General features: G+C 39.9%; 1 protein-coding gene across 2 annotated transcripts in view; it reads right to left on the bottom strand.

Annotated features, from left to right (window-relative positions):
• Positions 1 to 27098, bottom strand: part of DMD (dystrophin) — a 2317639-nt gene that overhangs the window by 158976 nt on the left and 2131565 nt on the right. The gene's annotated exons all lie outside the window — the stretch shown is intronic.

Raw genomic sequence — 27098 nt, 5'->3', positions numbered from 1 at the left:
AAAAAACTGTGAGAAATTAAGATTGAAAATTTTTTTTTTTTACTTCCTCCTGACATTTTAGCTGTAAATGTCATGATACTGTTTGCTTTTACTGCAATAAAATGCACATATTTGTGTTTGTGACTAAGTGGCTACTAAAATTGACTGGATATACCCCACTTGCAATACCTTGGGTTGTCTACTTTTGCAAATGGTATGCAATCATAGGGGTAATTGTCATTCCAGGGCTACCATACGGTCTCAAAGGCAACATTACCAAACTGGCAAATTTCAATGTGAAAAAAAATTAAATGCAAGCCTTATATTTGACTCTTTAACTTTCCAAAACACCATAGAACCTGTACATGGGGGGTACTGTTATACTTGGGAGACTTCATGAACACATAAAAAAGTGTTTTTAAACAGAAAAACATATTACAATAATAATATCGTCCGTAAAAGTGCCGTTCGTGTGTGAAAAATGCAAAAAACTTAACTTTTACTGAAAATATCATCGTTGTAATACAATTTATCATTTTGAAACACTAATATTTGTGTTCAGCGAAGTCTCCTGAGTAAAACAGTACCCCCCATGTACAGGTTTTATGGTGTCTTGGAAAGTTACAGGGTTAAATATAGTGCTTGCGAATTAAATTCTCTGCACTTTCTGCCTGGGTTGTCAGGCATATCAATAAAATTCTAATTAATTAAATCAATAATTATGTTAAAATATTACTTAAATACACGTAGAATTTTAATATAAATACATACATATGTATTTAAATTCTACGTGTATACTTATATATTTGCTGTTATTTATATTTTATATATACATAGATAGATATAGAATGTCATTCTAAGTGTTTTTTGTTACCAATATATATATATATATTAATAACAGAATACAGTTAGAATGAAATTACATATGTATATATAATTTATTTACAAATTTGAAAATATATTTCATTTATTTATTTTATTATTGTATCTATTTATTCTTGTAATTATACGTGTATATATAAATATAAAATATATTCTACGTGTATTTTAATACTAATACATGTACTTATATTAACATTAAAATACACTACGTATGACGTTATATATATAAAAGAATGGATAATCAAGATAGCACTCACAGGACTTGAATAAATATAAAACTTAACTTTTAATCTTCCAAATCAAAAAAATCGACGTTTCAGTCTGTTACACAGACTTTCATTAAGGCGAGTCCTGTTGAAAGTCTGTGTGTAACAGACTGAAACGTAGATTTTTTGATTTGTAAGATTAAAAGTTAAGTTTTATATTTATTCAAGTCCTGTGAGTGCTATCTTGATTATCCATTCTTGTATTTTCGCCTGAGCAGCACCGGGCAAGTATATTGATTTTTGTATGGAGTGCAGGATTATTTTTTCGTTTTATATATATATATACCGTATATACTCGAGTATAAGACGAGTTTTTCAGCACATTTTTTGTGCTGAAAAACACTAACTCGTCTTATACTCGAGTCAGTTGTCTGTATTATGGCAATTTTCATTGCCATAATACAGACATGGACCGGGGGCTGTCAGGAAGCTGTTACTTACCTTCACAGCAGCTCCTGTCAGCTCCCTTCTCTCTTCTCCGGTGCGTGCAGCTCCCAGGTCAGCTCCCTCTGCAACTCTCGCGAGAGCCGCGGGGTCAGAGCGTTGCCACGGGTTACCGTGGCAACGCTCCGCGCGGCCGCGAGAATTGCAGAGGGAGCTGACCTGGGAGCTGCACGCACCGGAGAAGAGAGAAGGGAGCTGACAGGAGCTGCTGTGAAGGTAAGTAACAGCTTCCTGACAGCCCCCTCCTACAGCCCATCCACTGGACCACCAGGGAGTGAGAGCCCCCCTCCCTGGCCAGCTAACAAGCAGGGAGGGGGGACGAAAAAATACAAATATTAATAATAAAACAAAAAATAATTAAAATAATAACATAAAAATAATAATACAAATAATAATAAAATAAAAAAAAAATAGTTACCTAAAAAAAAATAACATTTAAAAAAAATATTAAAATAATAATTAAATAATAATTAATAAAATGCCCACCCCCCACCAATGCTCTGCACTCATACACACACACTGCACATACACACACTGCACATACATACACACACTGCACTGCATTCATTATAAACACACTGCATTCATACACACTGCACTCACACACACTGCACTCATATACACACACTGCACTGCATTCATTATACACACACTGCATACACACTGCACTCATACACACACACTGCACTCATACACACACTGCACTGCATTCATTATATACACACTGCACTCATATACACACTGCACTCATATACACACACTGCACTGCATTCATTATACACACACACACACACACTGCATTCATACACACTGCACTCATACACACACACACTGCACTCATACACACACACTGCACTCATACACACACACACTGCACTCATGCACACACACTGCACTCATACATACACACTGCACTGCATTCATTATACACACACTGCACTCATACACACACACACTGCACTCCATTCATTATATACACACTGCACTCATACACACTGCACTCATACACACACTGCATACACACACACTGCACACACACACACTGCATACACACACACACAGCACTCTCACACACACACTGCATTAATTATATACACACACTGTAAATAAATATTCAGTTAATATAATTTTTTTAGGATCTAATTTTATTTAGAAATTTACCAGTAGCTGCTGCATTTCCCACCCTAGTCTTATACTCGAGTCAATAAGTTTTCCCAGTTTTTTGGGGTAAAATTAGGGGCCTCGGCTTATATTCGGGTCGGCTTATACTCGAGTATATACGGTATATATTTACACACACACATTTTATTTATTTTTACATGTTTAATTTTTATTTTTTTTACTCTTCCCACCAGCAGGGGGACTGTCTGACAGCCCAGACAGTCCCCCTGCAGGCAGATCCACAGCCAGCTATAGGGGGCCATGTGATTGCTCCTTGAGAGTAATCACATGGCCCCTGGGGGCCTGATTTGCCGGGGAAGGGCTGCCTGGGCTTTCAGGCAGTCCTCCCGAAGAGGATCGCAGCGGAGGTTAGTAGCTGGACGCTCCTGGGGGCTTAAGCCGTTACATTGTTCTATGCCGCTGCAACGGCTTTAAAGCCCATTATAATGGGGACGGCATAGACCGCTGTAACGGCGTTAAGGGATTTAAAGGAATATTATAATGTTTTAAAAACAAACCTGTATTCCTAATGCTCCAGAGACCCTGTCCCTAGGTAAATACACATGCCCCTGTTTTCCATAAAATGTAATTTAAAAAAAATGTACTCAGTTTTTTACAGCACAGGCTCCCTCTGCGCTTCACATTTCTATACCTCCAGCAACGCCATCAAGGAAGCATGTCCTCCGCAATGGTTTAATCCAATGCTCCTCTGTGAGTGGCATTGGGGACCAGATTTGGATTTGCGCAGGGCTGGCAGAACCATAAGGTGGCACAGGTGGCCGCCAAAGGACGCATGGGCCTGTGGGCCGGCAGGAGAAGAGCACACAGCATAGAGTTCCCCTCCATCTAGTCACTATGTGTAGTGTGGCTAAGCTGAGGATCGCGGTAGAGGACTTTCTGAGCTTCGGTGTCCTCTACCCAGTCTGACAGGAAGTGCTCACTGAGAGCACCGAACAGCTCCCTGTCGGACCGGGTAGAGAATACAGAAGGCTCAGCCACGCTACGCAGGGAAGGTGAACAGGCACAGGATGAGGGAAAGAGAGCTCAAAGAGACAGATGTCAGCTGGGGAAAGGGCAAAAGAGACAGACTGGCGAAGTGAAGAAAGAGATACACAAAAAGTGCTGGGCGGCGAAAGAGATATATAAGGAGGGGGCGAAAGAGATATATAAGGAGGGGAAGAAAGAGATACACAAAAGGGGCTGGGGAAGAGGCACACAGTGGGGATGGGAAAGGGGAGAAAGAAACACAAAGGGGCTGGGGAGGGAAAGAGACCCACAGAGAGGCTGAGTAAGGGGAGAAAGAGACACACAAAGTGACTGGGGTAAAAATCTTCATGCAGCACCCCCATCCAGGTATACAGGGCACCCTCAGCCATATAATTTTATTATTATTATTATACAAACTTTCATGGACCCCACTCATCCAGGTATACAGCCTGGAAGCACTGTATGATGATTTGTATAACAATAATACATTTATATGGCCTGGGGGAACCCTGTAAACCTGAATGGGGGCACTGTATTCGTGGCTGCACATTTTGAGGCTGAGCTGTGGCTTGTTGGGACAGTTGAAGTGAGAGAGAGACCTCCACAATTACAAAACTTTGTAACAGCTTGTGACTGACATGCACCGGCTGCACTGACTAGGAGGAGGCTGTCAGCGCGGTCTTTCCTCCGTCGCTGTGTGACCCCAACGTGGCGCCGTATCCGTGTGAGAAGTCACGGTCACGCTATAGGTGCAGGGCAGGGGAGGAGCAAGCCCTACACTATGTGGCGATGCCGATCGTCGGATAGTGTAATAAAAAACTAACGCACGCAATGCTTTCAGAGATGCAGGCTTAAGGGGCAGCTGTTCCTTTTGCCCCGCTGCCGCGTTAAAGAAGGCCTTTTTTAACATTGTTGTTTACTTTATCAGTGGCCCACAAGGCTCACTTGCAATCGGGCAAGCTGATACGCTGGCCAGTCCACCACTGCTGATGGTTACCTTGGGCCAGTGAGGGGGAAACTTGATCCCAAGTGGTCCTGTGGGAGATTTTGCTATTTGATTTGGCTAGCTGGTGCCTGGGTATTATATCAGAGTGTTTCTGGTATATAGCTGTAGTAAAATGAAAGCTGAATTATGTAATTCAAGCAATAATAGTTGAGGTTTATTTATTAAACTCATCAATTTAGTTAAATTAAATACAAATGTAAAAATTTTGTCCAAAAGAGCTAATTTGGAATTATTCTCTAGAGTCAGCTAAGTCACAGCTTAACTCTTTTAGCCTAAAAATTGAAATAACATTTTTAATTTACTGCAATTTGATGTTGAGTGAATAAGTAGCACAACTACAGCCATAGGCTTGCAGTGGACATTTCATTAGGGTATACATCCAGAAGTTTGGTTTTTTTTGCCCCCACCTCCCTTGCTTTCCTTGGGCAGGGGTCCCAGTGAGCCAATGTCCAGTCCCAGGAATGTGCGATAATGTGGCTGTAGTATCTGATTGTAGTATTGTGTATGTATGTTTGTTTGAAGGTTTTGGATAGGGTTCTCTGTTTTCATTTGATATAAAAAAAAAAAAATAAAGTTTCATACTGTCCTCCATGTTTTGGGCAGAAGGGGGGCATTTTTCTGGTGGTCTAGTGGGTGAACCATATGGTCTGCAAATCCAGTAGTCTACAATTTTGCTTTTCCTTCATCTCAGTCTGCTCTTCCTATCTCTGTTGTGTCCACCAAAGATTTGTGAATGTTGCTCTTCTAAGATATCTTTTTACACCCAATCTCTCTTTCTCAATTTCAGATAAATACCTAGCCTTATTAAAATGATCTCTAATTATGTAATCTCAGTCATCTGGTATCTTATATACCCATTCAGTAAACTACCACCTTTTATATCACACAGCCTGTTTAGATTTTCTTCCAATAAGGTTCCATTATCCACTTCATTGCTATCACATAAAATATCTCCTAAAATCAAGAGGTATTGAGGTTCTCAATACCTCTTGATTTTTGATCTCTTCCCTTAATTTCAATTTCTGCTTTATAAGTGGATTGTATGTTGCATGGGGCAAATAAACCAGGCTTACTCTACTTCTGGAATGTTGAAGTCTTAGTGTGTTATAATGCACGTGGATATTGGCTGCAGACCTAGTATGTTTAATGTAATACAAAGCATCTTATTGGAATATTTATAACAAACTGCTCATAGCAACACTCAAAAACACCCTGGCCAGTTGCAAAGTGTCTTCCACATTTTCTCAATGAGTTATGTAGTTACCATAGACACAAAAAAAACACAAACATATTATATTAAGTCAGTTTACCCAATTCAATGCCATCCAAATGAGACACAAGGAGGGGAAGGAGAATAAACTATATGAAAAAAGAACGCTACAGCAAAGAACTATACAAACCCAATAAAATACAATTTATTGTTTAAATTTCCACTACCAGTTTCAAATTATATTGTCTTGAACTAATGCGATTTGTGTGTTTGTGTATTTATTCTGTTTTCTTGAATTTCATAAGAGGCCTCCGTGAAGGATGAGTGTTTTCTATCGACCCTGTATACAGTTATCTAAACCATTCTGCATTAATTGGATAGCCCTGTATAGAAAGGATGCACACAGAAGACAGATGCTCGGCAATGCCTCTCAGACCTCAAACAGTCTCTTCTTGAGTGCCTAGGACTTATTTTTCCCCTGCTTTAGTTCCATTAGCTAGCTCAGATAGTTGTTTAGTAAACTTATAATGACCACAATCACTAAGGACAAAGTAGATATATTCTAGGTCAGAGACTAAATCATGTTTACTGATAAGGTAGCTTTATTATAAAAGCCAGTGCTGTGTGTATAATATAGATTTGTATTAGATAAGATAGACACAAAACACAAGTAACTATGCATGTGCTTATTGGACAATATTTAAATAAATTAATTTACTCTGAAAGATTTTCGTTTGCCCAAAAACTAAATGTTCACAGGTGGCATTTATATGGTCACTCCAACCATCATAACTACTACATTCCACTGTAGTGGTTATGATGGTAGGAGTACCCAGGTGCTGTTATCTGTTTAGATGGAAACAATAGAACAGTTTGCCCTTTTACCTGGTCCTGCTATGCATCTGGTCTCCTGTAAAAGCAGGGTTTACGACATCTTGCTTCTGCAGAGCTGCATATTACAGATGTCGATCCCGCCATTCATTCATTGGCTGAGAGAGTGAGCTGACTGCTCTCAGCCAATGAATGAGTGTCTGTGGATCAAAATTTGCACAGAGTTGACATAAGCCACCCTGAAACTCTTGTTCCGGGCTAGCTGATGATTCTTCCTGAAATTAGAGGTGGAGTTACACCAGCAGCAAAGGCGTTAAACTCGATATACACTGCGTTTTATCTCAAAACGCTGCATATACAGACACTAGGCACCGTGACCAGTTTAAATCACTGAAAAAAATGGTTATGGTGCCTGAAGTAAGCATTTTTACCTTAAAATGTAGTAACTAGGCTCTTATGAGCGTCAATTCCCCCATCTTTTCTCCCGAACAAAAATCATCTCAAATGCTTGGTCGACATTGGACACATGGAGATCGGGTGTCAAGGTCTGAAGACATGTAAACTCATACACTATGCTTTGCCTGTTATGTGACACGATACTCTGAGAATTGGCAACATGTCGTTGGGCCATTGTCAGATACTCTATGAAAACCTACCTATGTTTGAGCATATTGATACAAACTCTCAAACTACCTAGACTATTCATGTGTACAGTTACTCACTCAACACGCACGAAATCCTCGACAACACTGTACCAATACAAAAAGAAGGAGATACCACATAGGCCCATACCATATGTCTGGTTCACTTGCTCACATTCGCCATAATGAAACTGTATATGCACTGTCAATATGCAATTTGTACCTGCTTACATGTGCTCGATTTCTGTATCCATTGGTATTGTATACATGTGCTAATATACCCCTTTTATATTCCCTTGCTCCCCCCTTTTTTCCTTTCTGTATCCCCCCCACCTTGAAAACCAATAAAAATGTTCAAATTGAAAAAGAAAATGTAGTAACTAATGCAAAAAACATCTGCTCTTTCCATAAAATTTTGTGCTATTGCGCTTGATGCCATGTGTTAAATTAACATTAGAAATTGTAGATGAAGAGTCATATAAAAGAAACCTTTTTAAGCCTCGCCATGCTAGAGATTACTGTTATTATAATTTATATCAATACATTCAATATATTTTTTCAAAAGGGAAATAACACCTAATAAGTGAAATACTATAACAAAGTTTAACAGGAACTAGAGTTTAATGTGGGTCCTACCCAATGGTGTTTACAATCTAGAGAAGGTGAGAACATAATTTAGGCATGAGATTGCCAGGTGTAAAATCAGTATTTATCAAAAATAACAGAATAATATAAATTGTGTAGAAAAGCTGTTTTGGTGGGAAGGAAAGAGAGTGAAATCAATTGTTGAGCTAATAATGTTGGCCTCTATTTAACCCCTTAAGGACACATGACATGTGTGACATGTCATGATTCTTTTTTATTCCAGAAGTTTGGTCCTTAAGGGGTTAAAACTGTTGGAGGAGCTTTCCAAACTATTAATATATTTGGATAAACTTCTAAAATGATTTTTTTCAGCATATTAAAATACCAAAAATATATAATATACAGTGTAATAAAATCTTAATATACTAAAAGAAATGTTAAAAAAAATACAACATTATGTGCACATATGTGTGTACATATGTTTTCATTATATTAACTCATTTTAAATCTTTATACAAAAATATTAAATCTTTCAAACATCTTAATATTAAATTAAGGCCTATTTTAGTAGAGACAGGTTAGGCACACAAACACAAATTTTGCCCTAGGAAGTCTTCACAGTTACATCTTTGATGGAGCAATTCATTATAGTGTGGATTAAAATGAAATTTTAATTTTCAGGGACTTCTCAAACAGATGGAGACTAGAAGAATGTCTGAAGGTGGTTCTACAGAAATGGAACTGCCCTAGCAGAGTGAGCAAGTAGTGGTATATTTTTGAATTAGGTAAATGTTGTTAGGAGTAAAGTTGTTAAGAGCTTTGTAGTTAAATTTTATTATATTGAATTTTATGCTAAAGCCAACCATAACCTATTCCTAGCTAAAATAGGCAATGCAGCCATAAGTATATGAAAGCTGTTTGACTGCGTGTGGCCATCCTTCGTAATTTTTCCTCTTTCTTCTAAAGTGAAGTTCACAATCTATCTTGCTAGAACTTTGTACACAAGTACAGTAAATGGTAGATTTTACACAGGGCACTCCATTCTTTGCATACGGACATGTATACACCCAGGTTACTACTCAATATATTTTGGTCAAATTCAGAAACTGTGGAATGAGGAATGAGATATTCTATAATAACCAAAATATTAACAAAAAAGGTACCCAGTTGTTTTCAAGAAGTCTTCAAAATATCCTCGAAGCTTAGAGAAAGTAACAATTATTGTGACAAGTCATACAGGGCAATTATTGGGCAAAAACGTGATCTAAAAATAATGAAAAACATTATTTAACTAAAAAGTCTAGATTTAGCTTTCACTAATTTCCACATACATTATTATTGTAATTTCACTTTTTGGTACTCATTTCATCGGAAGACTGGATGTCTGAGTCTAACCTCAAACATGCAGAGAAAAAGGCGCAACGCAAATAACTCCGATATTTCACCAGTAGATTGCACAGCTCTCCCCTCTCTGTATATTTTATCCATTCCTTATTTCTTTCACTCGCCATTTCCAATCCTTCTTATATAACCACCACGCCTTCAACGTCCCTTAAGATGCAGTCTTTAAAGTATACACAGAAGGGAGACTGAAAATGTATGCACACGAGATTCACAGTAATTTGCACTTATATGCATTTTTGCTACTTTTTTCAACATATCAGTCATCTGAAGTGAAAAAAGAGTTTTTTTTAAAAATAATTTTATTAAAAAGTTGATTGTGGCTCAAAGTGTCCTTATCAGTTATCAAATGGATAATAGTCACTGAGATGTGTCTGCGAGCAGATAAAAGAGTGAGTGACAAGATGTTTGGAAATTTGCATATTCCAAGCTCTGACACATTATTCCTTTAGTTTTCAGCTTCATGTGACACAAAAAACTATGAGAATGACATTTTGTTTAGGGGAATTTCCAAGAGTACAGTGTCCAGTGCATGTCATAATAAAAAACACAATGACAATACACATCAGATGCTTAATTCTAAATAAAATTCATTAAATGGAAAATAAAAGCATGGGATTTAATTTTTAATAAATAAGTCACATACAGAAAAAGTAGGCAAATCTTTGAAAAGTAGAGAAAATAGCCCTACAATATATATGAATTGCATCATCGTTAATATAACACAATGCAAAAAAATATAATCATCTGATTGTTTCAGCTTGGTATTATTGAAATCCAGCATACGAGTAGGGGGACAATGACACATCAGACAGCTGAAAAATATATGTAGGTTTTGAACGTGCAAAAAGTTAAATTAATATTTTATTAAGCAAAAAAAAAACAATATAAAAATAGAAGTAATTCTAAGCTCCGTAACAACCAATGTTCACTCAATAAGCTATGGCACAATCAGGGGCGGATTTACCCTCTCTGCTGCCCCAATGCAGCGAATCCATCATACATACGAAGCCTGGTGTGTGTGATTGGATGGATGAATGTGACTTGTGTGGGGTACGTGGTTGGATGGTAATAATTGCAAGGTTGATGGGGGTAGGTGATATGTTCTGTGGCTAAGTCTATGAATGTGATCTTTGGGTGATTAGATATAACTGGGAGGTAAGTTGGGACTATTTAGCTGGATGGATAGGGCAATATGATCAGTTCAGAGTATTGTTGGGTGGCTAAATTGCAATGCGTACATAAGAGCATATTTGTGTGGAGGGTTAGTGAGTGCATGTGAATAACGGGTTTATTTGTGTGTACAGTGCTAGTGTTTGAATATAGTTTTGAGTTTTTATAGAGTGCCAGTGTAGTGTAGAAGCATATTTGTGTGACTTTTTAGTGTGAATGCATAGGTATTTAGTGTGTGTATAGCTGTGTTTGTGCACTTTGATTTCACTTCCCATCTGTCCCTGTTACCTCTCCGTGCCCTTCTATTCATTTATCTCCCCCACTTATGTGTTCCTCTCCACCTTTCCCCAAGTATGCCCTTCTCCCAATAACCTTTACTTTCTCCCATTGTTCCTTATTCTCATCCCCCCTTCCTTACCTTCTTCTTTCCTCATCCCTTTCTTGTTCCTTTCTTCTTTCCCCATCCCTTCATGTTAACCCCCTTTCCTTCCCCTGTGTCTCTCTGCTCTAATTCACCACATTGTCCAGCACCGGGGTGTGGGGATACAGCAGTAACTGCAGGAACCTGTCACCTCGGCGCCCTTATGGGAAATCTGTCCCTGGATACAATATATACTTGGGTCTAGATCTCTATGTCTATGTTCTATCCATCCATACACCCTTCCCCTCACTATTTATCTATTTTCTGTTCCTCTTTGTCTAGGGGTCCCAAATTATTTGGGTGCAATATGAGCATATAATGGAGATTCACACGATTATATATCTCACAGCAATGCGTTTTTAAATGTATAATTTGTTTGTGGCACTGGACACTTATATGCTTTGGTTACTGTTTGCTCTCTCTTCTGCCAATCTAGTTAGCAGTGCTAAAGGACAACTAAAGCCACCAAGACCACTTCATCTCAGTGAAGGTCCTAACATCTAATAATGTGATCACAATTTTCTTAATGTAATCAAATAGTTACATGCTTGAAAAAAAATGTACTCATTACAATCTATCAGGTACATTATAGTAAACATGTAAACAGCTCTTCAGGCTTATACAAATGCTGTGCCTTATATTAGATCTCTTTTACTCTGATTTATACAATAGGTCGTTTCTGATTTCTCTGTTTAAGAGGGTGAAGCTTTGTTACTAAATTATAAAAATGATCTCATTTGACAGCTGATTTAAAGGACAAAAATAGTGGAAATAAGAAACTTGGAATATAGCCCAGAAGAAAATGACATTGAAGGTATTTCAATTCAAACTGAGTTTTTTGTAGGAAGCTGTAAACTTCACTGTCTATAATTGATATATGTGTGGATTTTCATGCTATTATTTCCCAACAGTTGTTTCTAGACTGCTTTCTGGGGATTGATGATTTTGTTCTGGTGGGATAAATGGGATTGGGTTTATTGACCAAAACATGTTGAGTGAAAATGACGGGTGAAACTGAGAAAGATTGGTGAGAGAATAAAGGCTATATAGGAAATCTCAGCAGTGAAATGCTACTCCTATCAAGCTGATACAGCTTTTGTGTACTTCTATTACGCCAACTTTACATTTAAAGAGACACTATACGCATCGTAACCACTACATGTTATTGTAGTAACAATGGGTGCAGACTCTTCACTTTTCACTCTTCGCAGTTTGACCAAGATAAAAGCCTAGCTTCTCAGATTAGGACACCATAATAAATAAGTGAATGTCTTCATTATGAGTTCCTAAGTAGACAGGGTTAGTGTTGTGTGTTACAGAATCTTCAATTTTTATGCCAAACCAAATGGAGATAGTGTGACAAACACCACGGGGATAGCACTCATAGCCTCATATCACCTCTGCCCAACTTTGGGTGGTTAAGTAATACATGCAGTGTTTTTAGTCACATTTATATTTTTCTTCCTAATTCAGCCTGACCTTTTGACATTTAACAAAAACAAACAAAAAAACGGTGTATTGTGATGGAGCTGTCAAATTTTAGTCGAGATTTAGTTGACTAAAACTAAAACAATTCAGATGACCAAAATACGACTAAAACTAAAATGGCTTTTTAGTCAAAATACTATGACTAAAACTGCATCCTACATCATACTACATCACCCAGCAATATTCTGACCTTGCATGGGTCTTTTTTAAACCTTCTCTATTGCATGACAAAGTCTGAAGTAATGTCGAAACATTGCCTGGTCTCTCTTGGTGTCCAATAAAAGGGACCAGCCCCATTGTATATCATTTGGTGGGTTACACCTTGCTCAGAATATTTGTGATATTTTCCCCCACTTTCATCTCCCCCTGAAAATGTTCATGAGACGAACAATTAGCAGTTAAGTCAAACACCTTTTAGTATAACTAAAGTAGTTTGGATGTCTACCAAAGAATTTGAGTGTTGTTAACACTGACCTGTGACCCGAAGTGTTGTCCTGTGAGACCGCCAAAAAACCCCAGTGATTCAAGTTTGCTTGAAATCACTGCTGTAAGAGCTGATATTAGATTGATGAGTTAAATAAAGACATGAAAAAAGGATAAATGTTTTGTAATCTGATTCTCCTTTGTTTCCATTATTACTATGGATTTTAGGTAAAATCAATGTAGGAATACAGATACTTCTGAAGGCACTGCAAACATTTTCTCACCACTGTATTCAGTGTGTAGTTGATGAAAAGCTTTTATGCTCCTTTTCTTTGTAAGGTTATGGAAATTACTGACTTGGAATCATAAAATTTTTAGTAAAAACGGGTATTATTATAAAAGAAAAATCACGGCACTTATAAAGGTTTGTTATTAGTGATGTGCATTGGCAAAAAAAATTTGGTTCGGTTCGGAAATTCGGCTAAGTAAAAATGCACTTCGGCATTTCAGCACTTCGGCAATTGAGTTCAGTTCAGCACTTTTGAAATTCGGGATTTCAGCAATTTGGGACTTTGTCAATTCGGAACTTCGGAATTCAGAACATCTGTAGGGCTCCCTACCCCTAACCCTGTTATCATTCATGTAATTTCCCCTCCCTCTCTTGTTTTGCCACTTTTCAGAAATCCGATGCACTTCGGCACTTCCAAAATTTGTCACTTCAGCAATTTGGTTCGGCACTTCGGAAATTCGAATGTCCGAATTGCCCGAAATAAACAAATTGCACATGTCTATTTGTTATTAAAGAGACACTGTAGTCACCAGAACAACTACTGCTTAGTGTAGTTGTTCTGGTGTATATAGTATGTCCCTGCAGGCTTTTTAATGTAAACACTGCATTTTGAGAAAAAAGGCAATGTTTTCATTATTGCCTAGGAACACCTCTAGTGGAAGTCACTCAGGCTCTACATTAAGATGCTGAACATTCCTCATAGAAATGCATTGATTCAATGCATCTTCATAAGGAGATGCTGATTGGTGCAGCATTCCATTTCCTATGGGAAATCATTGGATTGGCTGAGATCATAGAACGTGAACATGGCTCTGCTAAAGAAAACCATACCTAACATTTATGTTCCTTGAGTAAAAAAAAAAAAGCAAACAAACTAAAAACAAATCTTTATGTTGTTTTAAAAATGCATACAATAGTAATAAAAAGGTTTGGAGATGATAAATTATCTTTAACATTGACAACATATAATGTAAAACAATTATTGATGCTATAACAACGATTTAAAACAGAGGATTAAGTACCTGAGAGATTTAATGTAAACTTGCCTTTTGCAATTACCATTTTGTTTGTAATGCCCCTATTTCACTTTCTGAAATGCACTTAAAGCAGGTGGAAGTAAATTCATAAATATATAGTAGGATGGTAACATTAACTTGGTGATTACAGAGAAAGTGACATGCAACATTTACATTATTCTGCTTCAAAGTATATTTACAATACATTCAATCTGTACATATGTTTGATGATTCCTCTGTACCATATGGAGAAACACAAGGTAGATAAAAATAGCACAGTTTGCTTTATATGTAAATAAAACAAAAATTGACATTATTATTATTAATTTTATTATTATTTTTAAAAATAGAATATTTTCTACAGAAATAATTAACCCCTTCTCCGAATCAGATGTTGATTTTACCAAAACCAATATTTTTTAATCCTAATCTAAAAAAACAACCTATTGACCAGGATTTGAGGCACACATCACAATGCACTGTGCATAGGTGACTTATCGAAAATGTGAGTACTGCTGGCCAACTCGCCTGTGCTAAAGTGGAAATACTTTGTAATCCTGTTGTGTCTAAAGAATATATGGAGAATGGGGAGAATGTAAAGTAAACTGGCTGTAAATATGTCTCCCCTCAATCCAGTCCTCTGAATCCATGTGCATGCCGAGTCTATTTAATGAAACCCTCTCGACATATCTCAGCTTAAGGTTATTTAAGTTGTTATGGGATAAGAAGTGTCAGAACGCCTTCTTACATTCATGTAATGTGTTTGTTTAGGAAATGCAGTGTGTTAAAGGGATGTAGTGTGTGTGTATAGTGGATGTAGTATGTGTGTAGTGGATGTAGTTTGCGTATAATGGATGTAGTGTGCGTGTTGTGGATACAGTGTATGTATCATGGATGCTGTGTGCGTGTCTATAGTGAATACAGTGTGTGCGTGTGTGTGTTTGTGTGTGTGTGAATGTGTGGGCTGTGATAGAGGTGTTGTGGAAGGTGAGATAAGAGCAGTTTTGATTAATGTTATTAATATTCCCTGGTGGTACGGTGGCACAGCACAATCGTTCCTTGGTCCTCTGCCATGCGCCCAGACTCAGAGCCCTGGCAGGGGATGCGTCAGAGGTAATCCGCGGCAATGCTCTGACAGGAGGGACTCATAAGAACACCCACCAGAGGAGCAGACTGAGAACCTCTCCCACTGCACAGGCCTGCTATGTTCTCTTAAAGCATTGGTTAGGTGGGAACACACGTGAAAGCTGGAATATAATTATGAGTGAGTTTTTTTTTATCTTCTATACTGTAATAATACAAAATAATTAATACTATTTTCACAGCTCATATTTTTCCATAGAGGCAAAAAGATATGTCATGTGCTGATCCATTTTTTAGCACATAGTTTAAATATTACAAAGGACACTCCAGGCTGAAACGCAACCCCCCCTTTATTATATAACATAAGTAATGCATGAAAAACTAAGCAAAAAATACAATAACAAAATTCTATGTGAAAAAAAGATGTTAATTTTTACATTTTGTGAAGTTGTTGTGTACAGGACCAGGACACCTCTTGGTTGAGTTGTCTGATCTTATCCAATAGGCCTGCAAGGTATGTATCTCTTTATGGGATAAGTAGTCTGATACAGTTCCACACATCATATATGATGAATGTAACTGCTGAATAAACTCCTACCGTGGCAGCTTTAGCATTTTGTTAGTTAGATCCACTGAAACGGTAAATAAAATGCTCGGGTCACACTTACATCAACTTTGTTTTATTCCCCAATCCTTGTCATTGTGTTTCTCTCCTTTTATCGCATCACTGCTTATCCCTGCAGGCAGTTACATCCTGATAAATGTTTATATTAAACATGCGAAAATCAGCAACAGAGTTAAGATAAAATTTCACACTTAATTAGAAGCCCAGAAGAGTTGTTCATTTTTAATTTAGAAAGATTATATGTCGCTTTAGCCTGATTCTCATAGCGCTGCTACAGAAATGAACAGTGATCCTTTGTGATGTGGTAATCTGCCTATTTTACAGCTTTTTATGCACAGTTTCCAGAAGCATATTAACATAGAATTAGGATGGGGATATGCAGTCTGAAGAATAATGATGACACCCTGATTTTTATTATGTGGGCTCTATCTGTATATAATCAAAAGAGTTTGTTATCTTATTTTCATTTCCAAAGTTATGAATTGTTATTTAAAGAATACATTGATGTTCATCCAAGCTTAATTTTAATGTAGTTAGATATAGCAGCATTCCATAATATATGAGAGATATGAATTGGATATTGAGGCTGAAAAAAGTGTAGGTGTTAAGATTGATGATTTTTGAATGCACAGGTATTGTTATCTATCACTCAGTGTTATATTAACAATGTATTAAAAAAAAGTGTGTGTTTTTTCATACCTACCAAACATTGCAGATTTTTATGGGAAATCCTTCCTTTTATCTTCATGCTAGACTATGCTACTGTCCAAGCATGGTAATTATCCATGTTTTTGTATTCTTTAATAGGGTGTTAGACCTTAGTCTTTCATAGTTGTGTTGAAGGCCGTAGAAAGACAGTTGTCCATTAGACCTGCATATTATTTTAATACTTCACTGTCATTGGCTGGGTGATAACAGAAGGAAAAGCAAAAACATTGAAGACCCCTTGAATAACAGATCTATTTTGATTTAAGAATGTTTCTTTTCCATGTGCCCCAACGTGTTTTAAAGGAACACTCTAGTCACCATAACAATTTCATCTAACTGACGTTGTTGTGGTACCAGGAGGCCCCCTGGTGCTCTTTTACCTTAACGGGTTAAACCATTCTCAAATAGCGTAACCCCTCACAGCCTGCCTCCAGCGCCGTTGTCCAGGTCTCACAGGCACTATCTGGCTTCTGAAACTGAGTGCAGGAAGCGCAAGTGCCATCAGCAGGGGTACCACTGACTGACTGGAGCAGTCAGCTCACACTTTAAGCCAATTAGTAGCTCCCCTTTGAATGTTGTAATAGTGACCAGAGTGTTTGTTTAATCTACTCAGCATAGTGTATGTATGTTGAAAGTGTGAATGTTAATTGAAGCAGTGATTGTGCTCCCACACCTGAATCAGGGCTTTCTTTAATATTAACCGAACCTGGGCAACCATTTTCTTGGTCCTGGACCTTGCACCCTCCCACTCCCTGACATGCAATCATGCCATCCACCCCAATGAAGTGGAAGAAATAAAGTAGAAAGGGCCCTAATGCAAGATTTTTTTGGGGGTCCACCAAGAATGGCCAAAAGGTAGATCCCTATCTGTCGTGCAACTCTAACAATGCTTTGACAGCTGGGGCTCTACTATTTTCCCATGCTTGCAGGGTTGTGTTTAGCAATGAGCAGTGTTTGTGTGTCTGAATGTAAGCATGTTTTTGTATGGAGTATGCATGTGTGAATGTAGGGGTGTGTTTGTATGTGGTGCTGGCGTTTGAATGCAAGTATGCATTTATGTGCAGTGTTTGTTTTCAAATGCAGGGGTGCATTGATATTGATATTTAATTTTGGTGTAAAATACAGAATTGTGTTTGTATGTAGTGTTAACGTTTCAATGCAGGAGTGTGTTTATATGTAGTGTTGAAGTTTGAATACAGGAGTGTATTTGTGTTAGACATTTGCAATTCGTTTCGGGCCGAATTACAATTCGGGCAAATTTCGGGTAATTCGGACATTCGGGTGCTTTTAAAAATGTATGTTATATACAGGAATAAAGGTGATCATTTAGTGCCTCTCTTCATACTTTTCTCAAATAGAATTTGTTTTATCATGTTATATACACGAATACATCATAAATAGGAAACCCAAATTCATATTATGTACACTGATTCTGTAAAAAATGTAATTCATATCCTGTGTATCATATACATAAATTCTAAAGCCAATAATAATTCATCAAGAAAAAACTGAATCGAGAAAAAATTCATATACACAAATCAGAAAATAAATCATCAAGAAAAAATGAATTTGCCTCACTGTCCACACTGGTGACTGATGCTGCTGAGAGTTGGGGTTTGTCTCTCTCGGCCCAGCCCCCCTCCACTCTTTCTCCCGCGCGGCTCCTCTTCTCCTTTGTTGGAGGAAGTGACTCACGGCCGTCACTTCCTCCCAGAATGCCAAAAAGCCCCACGTTGAAGATGGCCCTGACCTGAATTATATGTGCAGAGAGAGTGTACTGTAAACAATGCTTCATTGAGCTTGCTAAGGCTCACCAAGGCAAAATGCTAAAAGGGTTATTCACTAAAGTGAGAATTCAAAGTGAGAATTCAAAGTGAATTTCAAGTTCAGGCCAGAGTAGCCAAACTAAAAACTTAGCTAACTTTGTTTTCCAGTTCTGCTGTTTTGCCTTTAAATTTGACATTTGTTTTTAAATTCACTTTGAATTCTAACTTTAGTAAATAACCCTGTTCACTTTATTTTTTATTTTTTGGGGAAATAATTTTAATGAGAAGTAGAGGGTTAATACACAAAATCACGACGCAGGTTACAAAAGTATAATACAGTTCACGATTAAGCAGCATCGACAAATATTCAAATATTTTTGCTAATTTTCAACCCTCCCTCGCAGTCTCCCTGCCCAGCTCAGATTGCTTTGCTTGTGCTCTGAGTTGGCGAAAAGGTCAAACACAGTCTTTTTGATGAGAACCCGGTGATTGAATGAGGCCTGACTGTCATCGGGAATGGGCATGTAAAGCCCGGCGCTGGATTTCAGGTAAGTAAAAATAGTTTTTTGCAGGTTTTACTGCACAACAGAGGGAAGGGGAGTTGAATTAATAGTGTGCAATAGGACATTTAATACAGAAAAAGTCCCCCTCCCCACACAAAAAGGTTGGAGCAACCTTTTACTAAAGTTAACATAATCAATGGATGGTGCCTTGTATTACTATTGAGTTAGTTGTAATATCATCAAATTTACATTTTAGGCAGTAAATAGATTCAACAAGATTCAACTGAATCACTCAATATATTTTATAAAGGTTCTACTGGACAGGGACTCTTTGCCCTTGGAACTCCTGCAGAGGTGATATTCTTTGGATAACAGCACATAATTTAAAGGTAAATTAATTGTGAATGTAACATTTAAAAAAACAAAACAAAAACAATAAATATTACAATAAAAGTTGCCTGAGACAGTGAATATGTAAATCAGCATGCTTTTAATTTAGCTTATATTCTAACTATTCAGTCCCCAACATTTGGGAAATAGAAGAAATATAAATGCAATTTAGACCAGTATATTCTGCCCAGGCATGCTGTAAATGTGTGACCATGCATCTTGTTTCTATTTAGCTGTATGCAAGTTATTCCTCCAGTGCGGGTTTACAGATGTAAAGCTGAAACGTTCGTAGCTTAGCGTGAGCCAGTTTCAAACAGAGATGTAATGATGCTGAGGGGTAGCTAGTCTATATTTAGACCCCATACACACATTATGTGCAGGAATGTTTGCAACCCTAACAAAAGTGTTTATAATGCATTTATAATTACACAGCAGAAGTCACTGTGTAATGTGATGATGCGTGACAAAAAATAGAATGACACACTTAAGCACTATGGATTGAGATTAGTCGTTCTTATATCATTTCTACATATAGTGCATGTTATGGTCAAACCCATGTATCAGTGATCATTTGAAAATTTTCTTTTTTTCTGCAATCATACTGTATTTCTTCCCAAATCTATCTCAGTTACATGGATGGAGGCAAATCAAATATGAAAGATCTACTCAGTCAGGTACACTAGGTGTAGAGATCCATAAATCAACAAAAATAATAATAGACCCACAACACCCGCTAATAGTTATGAAGAATATATTCCACAAGACTAGCTGGGTCCACACCCTGGAGTAATCATTTTTTTTTTTTTTTTTTTATAGCTATTGACTGGCGTTGTGTATCTAATATTATTTTCACATGCATGGTGTTGGCTGAATGTAACCAGGAAGATAGTTGAATTTATGAACCGTTTATAAAACTTAACAAAAAAAAATCACCAAACCAATGTCATTCCTTGCTAAATTGTTTTACGGGTACAATTTCAGTTTCTGGCATTGAAGTTCCTTAAATTTGGGCACTTATACACGTGCTACAGCTTACAGTGAAAGTCAGGTTAGTACATATAGAATACAGACTGCAACTGCTCAGTTTGTCCATGCCTTGAGATTTCTTGAATAAAAAGGTTGTAAGCATACTTGGCATATCTTGCTCAGCTGGACACTTCTTACATGTAAGATCTCCAACGTGGCTCTAAGACGATGTTATTTGTGTATATCTTTAAAATATTATCTCTGTTCATAGACAATAAGGTACTAAATTCCCACCAGCGGGAAGGTGATAGACCTTTCGTAAACTAGAACAATTTATGAAGCATACATATCCCTTTAATTTGAATCCATTTAGACATTTGCAGATCAGATTTGAGTGACCCTGGACGAGAGACAGCAGTTAAGTGTTGTGGCTAGATAGTTCATGCAATAAGTCCTTGCTAAAAATAAAATCATAATAAAATTATATCTTTAACCTTCTAACAAAATAAATTTGCAGCACACTCATCTAATTCGCAACGGGCTGATAGCATTAAACCTGCCTCACCACTGCACAGAACAGACAAATGATGTATTAGCAAGCTAAGCTATCTCCTTCTCATCTAATTCAGAAACATTTGCATTCCTTAGTCTCTCCTGGCTAATTAGTTTTGTTTCTTTCCTTAAATGAAAGCATCAAAATCTCATTCTCTACAAATGCGTAAGCTGCGGCCTCTGGAGACACCTCGCATTAATGTAGAATATCTGCACCTTCACAACTTGCTCTCCAATTTCAAACATTTGGAGCCTTCACAAGCCTTCTCTTCTGCCCTGCCTGACTATAGGCATTTTTGTTTCAGCTTTTGACGTGATATATTTTAGCAATTCTTGGTTATGCCTCCAGATCAGACGGCTATTATTTATAACAGGAGATTTGCAAAGTGTTTCCAAATAATTCTTGCCTGTCTCTTTTAAATGCAACACAGCGCTCTCTACCTGCCAAATGCTCTCTCTTTTTTGTTGTTGTTGCAAACATTAAATGGGTAAACAATGGTGATTTACAAACCATGCTCTCGTTTTGGCATTCTTTGTAATTTCCTCTGTACTTAGGCTACAAATGAGTATTATATTCAATTAAATTAACAGCGGGTGGACGTCTCAATTAGGGAATAAATTCTTTGGGTGTCTATCTATGATATTTTCACACACATTATGCTGTGCTTTTTCTCACGCTAAACACGAAACTCTGATTCACAGGAAAAATCCCTTTCTTTTTCTACATAGTAAACTTTAGGAAGTGAAAGAAATTGAATAAATTCAAAGTTTATCCTTTTGATTTCAAAATAGTTTCTGTTTATTAAAAAACAAAGTTATTTAGCTGTAAAATTAGCTTTATCATTACTACCTAATAATTATCTCATTGTAAATGTAACCTGGAGATCAGAAAATGTATTATGTAATTGATTACAAAATTGAATGGCAAAATCTTGATCTAAACTTTAGGCAACTTGGCTATTTTAGAATGGATTTCTGGCCTCAGTTTATCACAGTTCACTATTTAGTGATTAAACCCTTCTGTTACAAATTGAAATATATAACATAAATAAAATTAACAATTACAAGAAATGAACTGCTGCACTCAGATTCAAGATACCTACGTTTAATTTAATATACATCTAAGGATGAGTCTTTCTTAAGGGACTTTAGTCTGGCAGCAGACTTCAAGATTCCTGAAAAGTTATTCATAATGGTTTTAACATGATTGACAGATACGTTACAACAACAAAAAAAGAGCCTGCTTTGAGATACAATTTGATAGTTTGAAAACCAAATAATAGGCTGGAATCCATCCAAGTATCAAGATAATTGACTGTAGCCATGTTACCCTTCGAATTTTTATTGATGCTTAATTTACTTTGCAGCATGCAATCACTACATGTCTAACCCATAAATCATCACTACTACAGGTCGGATGCACATTACATATCACGGTGGGATGTCAATTTTCTTTGAAGAAGCACTTGAAGCAACCTAAAGGGACACTCCACTGGCCAAAGAAAAACAAAACACTGTTTAGTAGATATACCTCAAATGAAAACATACATTTATTTATGCAGTTTTTATTGAGGTTATATCTAAAAACAGCTTGCAAAACTATAGTTATCATGTATACTGCCTTTGCAAGCTCTCCCCTTCTAACCCAGCCCAAACTTTCTTCGCTGTCTAATCACAGACTTCCATTGCAGCTCAATGAGAAGTCTTTGCAAGGCAGGTGCTCTGAGCAATTTCCAGCCTCTTAAGTTTAGCTCCGTTGAGCTAATCAGGATCTGTTGTCTTCTTAAAAGCCCCGCCCCCGATCCTCCTTGGCTGATATCCCATAGGAAAGCATTGAATTGGCTGAGATTGTCAATTCTGATGATCGCAGCCAAGGAGGCGAGGTGGGATGGAGCTAAACACAACCCTGGTCAATCAGCATCTTCTCATAGAGATTCATTGAATCCATGCATTTCTATGGGGAAAGGTCACTATCATAATGCTGAGTGAGGAGACCCTGGCTTGTCCCACGACACTGGGGCAAATTGTTTAGTAATGGTTTGCCCTCTTAAACAGGTCCCTGCCGGGCTCCGACCCTCCTAGCTCCAACATGACACTGTTAGAGGTGGAATTACACCTTTGGCAGTTAAGTGGTTAAACTTAGTATGCGTAACGTTTCAAAGCGAAATGCTGCACATACTGACTCCAGGCACCACAACCACTTCAAATCAGTGAAGTGGTAATGGAGCATGGAGTAACCATTTAATGATTACTTAGCAGATTGTTTAATATTATGGCTAATGGAACAGGCAACTAAAGGACAATTCAGCATCAGAATGCATTATTCTTTTCTTTTCACATTACAAATTTAGGCAAAAGTTTGCATGCTTTTTAAGCAGACAATGGGAGGAAGAACTTACATTCTTTCTTATTGCCACTTTGTGCAAAATAAAAGTGTTATTACATACAGAGGACTTCTCAGCAAAGGGTTTCCTTTCTCTTTGCCATGTCTGCATTTGAAAGTATCAGTAGTATAACATATTTAAGGAACATATTAAGGAACGTATACAATTTGTCATCCAAAATTCAGAAACATTTAAAAACACACACTGCAAGTAGTAGTATCATTACAGTTTAATGTAGTGATTTGAGAGCAAAGAGCTATTGAGTGCTATTAATCCATTTTTTGTTAATTTGCAAGCAATTTGAAGAATGCTGGGACTCTCTTTGCACCAAACTGTTGCACAATTTCTGCTGTCTGAAAAAATGCAAATATTTTTATTCTGCATTATATATACAAATGTGTTTGTTTGGGGGGCGTGTCCGGCAGCCGAGGAAGATGGACGCCTAACTCCGGAGCTCCTCGTGGCACCCGCAATATAACTGCTATAATACCGGCACCAAGCCCGTCCACACACAGACATGGGTCGCACTAGGAAGCAATCCGACCCCACCGGCACCCCAAGACCCTCTGGGCGCGAAGGGGAGCACTCTATCCGCTCCTACCTCCAAGCCGCAACTCGCGCCCGTTCACCACAGCGGGAGGAGGAGGCCGCCAGCCAGGACATGGATTCCTTCCCCTCCACGCCGGCTAGGATGTCGCCAGCACCGTCCACCGCATCAGAGGTACAGCCCCCACAGGAGAGTGAGTGGAAGGCCATACTCCCTAATCTGCTCACTAAGGCAGACTTTGAGGCCCTATCTGAACGGCTGGGCCGCGTGGTGAGGGAGGAGGTGGCTCAACTCCGCACTGACCTGTCTAATGTGGAAGCCCGGATGTCAGTGGTGGAGTCTGAGGCCAGGTCCCTCCGCACGGACTTGGAACACACTAATTCGGCCGTGGCCAGCCAGGAAGCAGACACAGCCAACCTAGCCACGTGGATAGATGACTTAGACAACCGCGGCCGCAGGATGAATCTACGAATCCGCGGGGTGAGAGAGGGTGGCCCTGCAGAACACATACCAGACACGCTGCAGCGCCTGTTCGCCCAGATACAGGGGGGCCCACAAAGGCCCAGACTCGGCATAGTCAGAGCGCATAGGGCACTGCGACCCTTGCCGGGGCCGGGAGAACCACCAAGAGACATTGTGTGCTGCCTAGACAATTACCAACTGAAAGAAGACATACTGCGCACAGCTCGCCGCATGGGTACCATCCGCTTCGAAAACCAGAACGTATCAGTATACCAAGATTTATCCAGGTACACCCTGCAGGCTAGGAGAGCCCTACGCCCAGTAACATCCGCGCTGCAACAGGCAGGAATACCATACAGGTGGGGCTATCCATTCTCCCTCTCGGCCAGGCACGGCCCAGACCAACTGGTGGTGAGAAGGCCAGAAGATCTCCCGGGTTTCCTCCGCACCATGGGCCTCCCACCGCTCCAAGTTCCAGATTGGCTGGCAAGATCGTTTTTCCAGCTCCCGCCAGGACCGCAGCAGCCGCGCAGACCGGATCAAGGTCCTCAAAGGCCCCAGCAACAACGCCGCAGGGACCGGAGTCCGGGCCCGGCAAGGCGCGAACTGGAGAACTAGTAGACTGCCAGCCGGAGAAGCGGGAACCCTAGGTTGGGGACCTGCTAGCAGCAAAGAGGACTTGCAAACCGTGAGTACTACTTGGGGAGACACACAGTCACAAACGGGCCACATAGACCAAAAATGGGGTGGGGAACGGGGATACGGGAACAAGAGTCCACGACACATCACGCAACATGGGGTTTCGGCTCTAGGGCACTTATCCGCACTTGCAGAGCCATGGGGGGGAGCTGCTCAGGACACTTGGGGAGGGGGACGGGGTCCAGCACCAGCACTGGCATTGCTAAGGCCGGGCAGGCACACAAGTACTCTGAACTACTATTGATATGCTACGAGCTGTTGGACTGGGGGCCACACACGGCACTTAGCCCGGGACATAACAACAGACATGTCCACGGTGAGGGGGGTTAGAAAGGCACCCCGGGTTATTCTGAGCCGAAGACGGACGGACTTCCCCACCAAGTAGGGTCATGGACTGGAAGCAATACTACTAAGGCATATAGAGACGCTCCCTTCGGTTGCCTGTCTACATACCGGCCCCTGACTGTTTACCCACTTTAACAATCTAGGCGCTTCTTATCAGCCTAATTCTGCTGGTTCAGCACTGTCAAGGTTTATATGTATTTAATTTCGAGGGTAACTTAACTGTCCATTACGCACTGCCCCCTTCTGTACATTTATACACGCTGTCGGCGTTGGGCGGCCCGCGTCCCTCGCTGGGGGTAGGGAGGAACGGGAGTGACATGGGGGGGGGGCAGCGAACGCTCAGGGGAGGGGGTGGGAAGCCCGGGAGGGTTGGACACGAGAGTGGGTAACGGAGGGGGGGGTAGATAGGAGACAAGTGGCCGAATTCCAGACGGCGGAAGCTAGGCGGGGAAAAAGACCAGGTGGCAATAAGGGGGGACGTGAGATAGACGCCCCGAGGCAACACACACAGACGTCAAGGGGGGTGGTAGGGAGGGGGACGGGAAAGGGGGGAGGTATGAAGAGGGGGGGGAAAGAAAGGGAGGGGGGGGGGAGGGGGGAGGGGGGAAAAAAAAAAAAACAAAAAAACAAAAAAAAAAAAAACACATGAATGATGATAGCATCAAGACAGACCTAGTGACAGCCCTCAGATTGGCTTGCCTACAGGGCCTTGCCTTAACTACTTTCGTTGCTGTAGATATAGCAATAGGAAACCCGACAGACCAGGGTAGAGGCAACCACGAAGACATACCGGAGCGATGGGCCGCAAAGAGCCTAACCCCCGAACATGCTAGACATCGCCACTAGCCTGAACATTACTATACACTCACCCCGTAACCCCACGAGCACACAACCACCTACTAACCACCCAGCCCCGCCTGCAGCACAGCTACGACACGCATGCACCCAAGTAGGAACTCCCAAACCGAGGCCTCTCCCGAGACATAATATACAGACCGAGCGACACCAAAGTAAAACAGAGAGCTATTTAAACATAGAGACGCGACACACAGCAATATGCATGGCGCACACACGCAGACCCACATATGCTCCATACAGAAAGGACGGAGCGGCCGCTCCACCTACATAGCCACCAAGGGGACGAGTGACTACACACCACATACCACACACGGTACCACATTCCGCGCTGCCACGGAATAGACGGACCGAATCTGGTCGGACAGATAACCAGACTCCCCCACAGGCATAGGACAAAACAGCCCCCAACTGGTAGGGGACACATCACTCCTGACACCGACACAGGCACCCCACTCGGGGTGACCTAGGGACCGGTCAATCGGGACGCTTGTCCGATATCCTAGACTTAACAGACCTAATCGACAGTAAACACAGATACAGCTTCATTCTGAACCCAGACACACCACCGACAGCACGTAGTGACACACGTACACACAAGGCTCACCCACTCCGCCCCCTAGACCCCGCCCGGACGATGCCGACACCGGGACCGGGTGGATACGCTAGGGAGGACTTATGTATGGTCTCCTACAACGTCCGCGGCCTGAACGTCAGGGAGAAACGCTCCAGACTACTGCGCGACCTGAAACACTACATAGCCTCGATAGCGTTCCTCCAGGAAACGCACTTCCAGGAAGGCAGGGCACCAGCCTTGAAGGATCGCAACTATCCAATGGGATATTTCAGCCACAACCCAAACCGACGCTCGCAGGGAGTATGCATCCTCTTCTCCCGCCATGTCCCTTACGTTGAGCAATCCACCGTAAGATGCAAACAAGGCAGGTACCTCTTCACGAAAGGCACAATACTAGATCAAACGTACACGTTCGCTAATGTGTACGCTCCGA

The sequence above is a fragment of the Pelobates fuscus genome, chromosome 1, assembly GCF_036172605.1.
Source record: "Pelobates fuscus isolate aPelFus1 chromosome 1, aPelFus1.pri, whole genome shotgun sequence".
NCBI classification, from domain to species: Eukaryota; Metazoa; Chordata; class Amphibia; order Anura; family Pelobatidae; genus Pelobates; species Pelobates fuscus.
The sequence above is the reverse complement of the archived record's forward strand: the minus strand, read 5'-3'. Positions and strand labels throughout refer to the sequence as shown.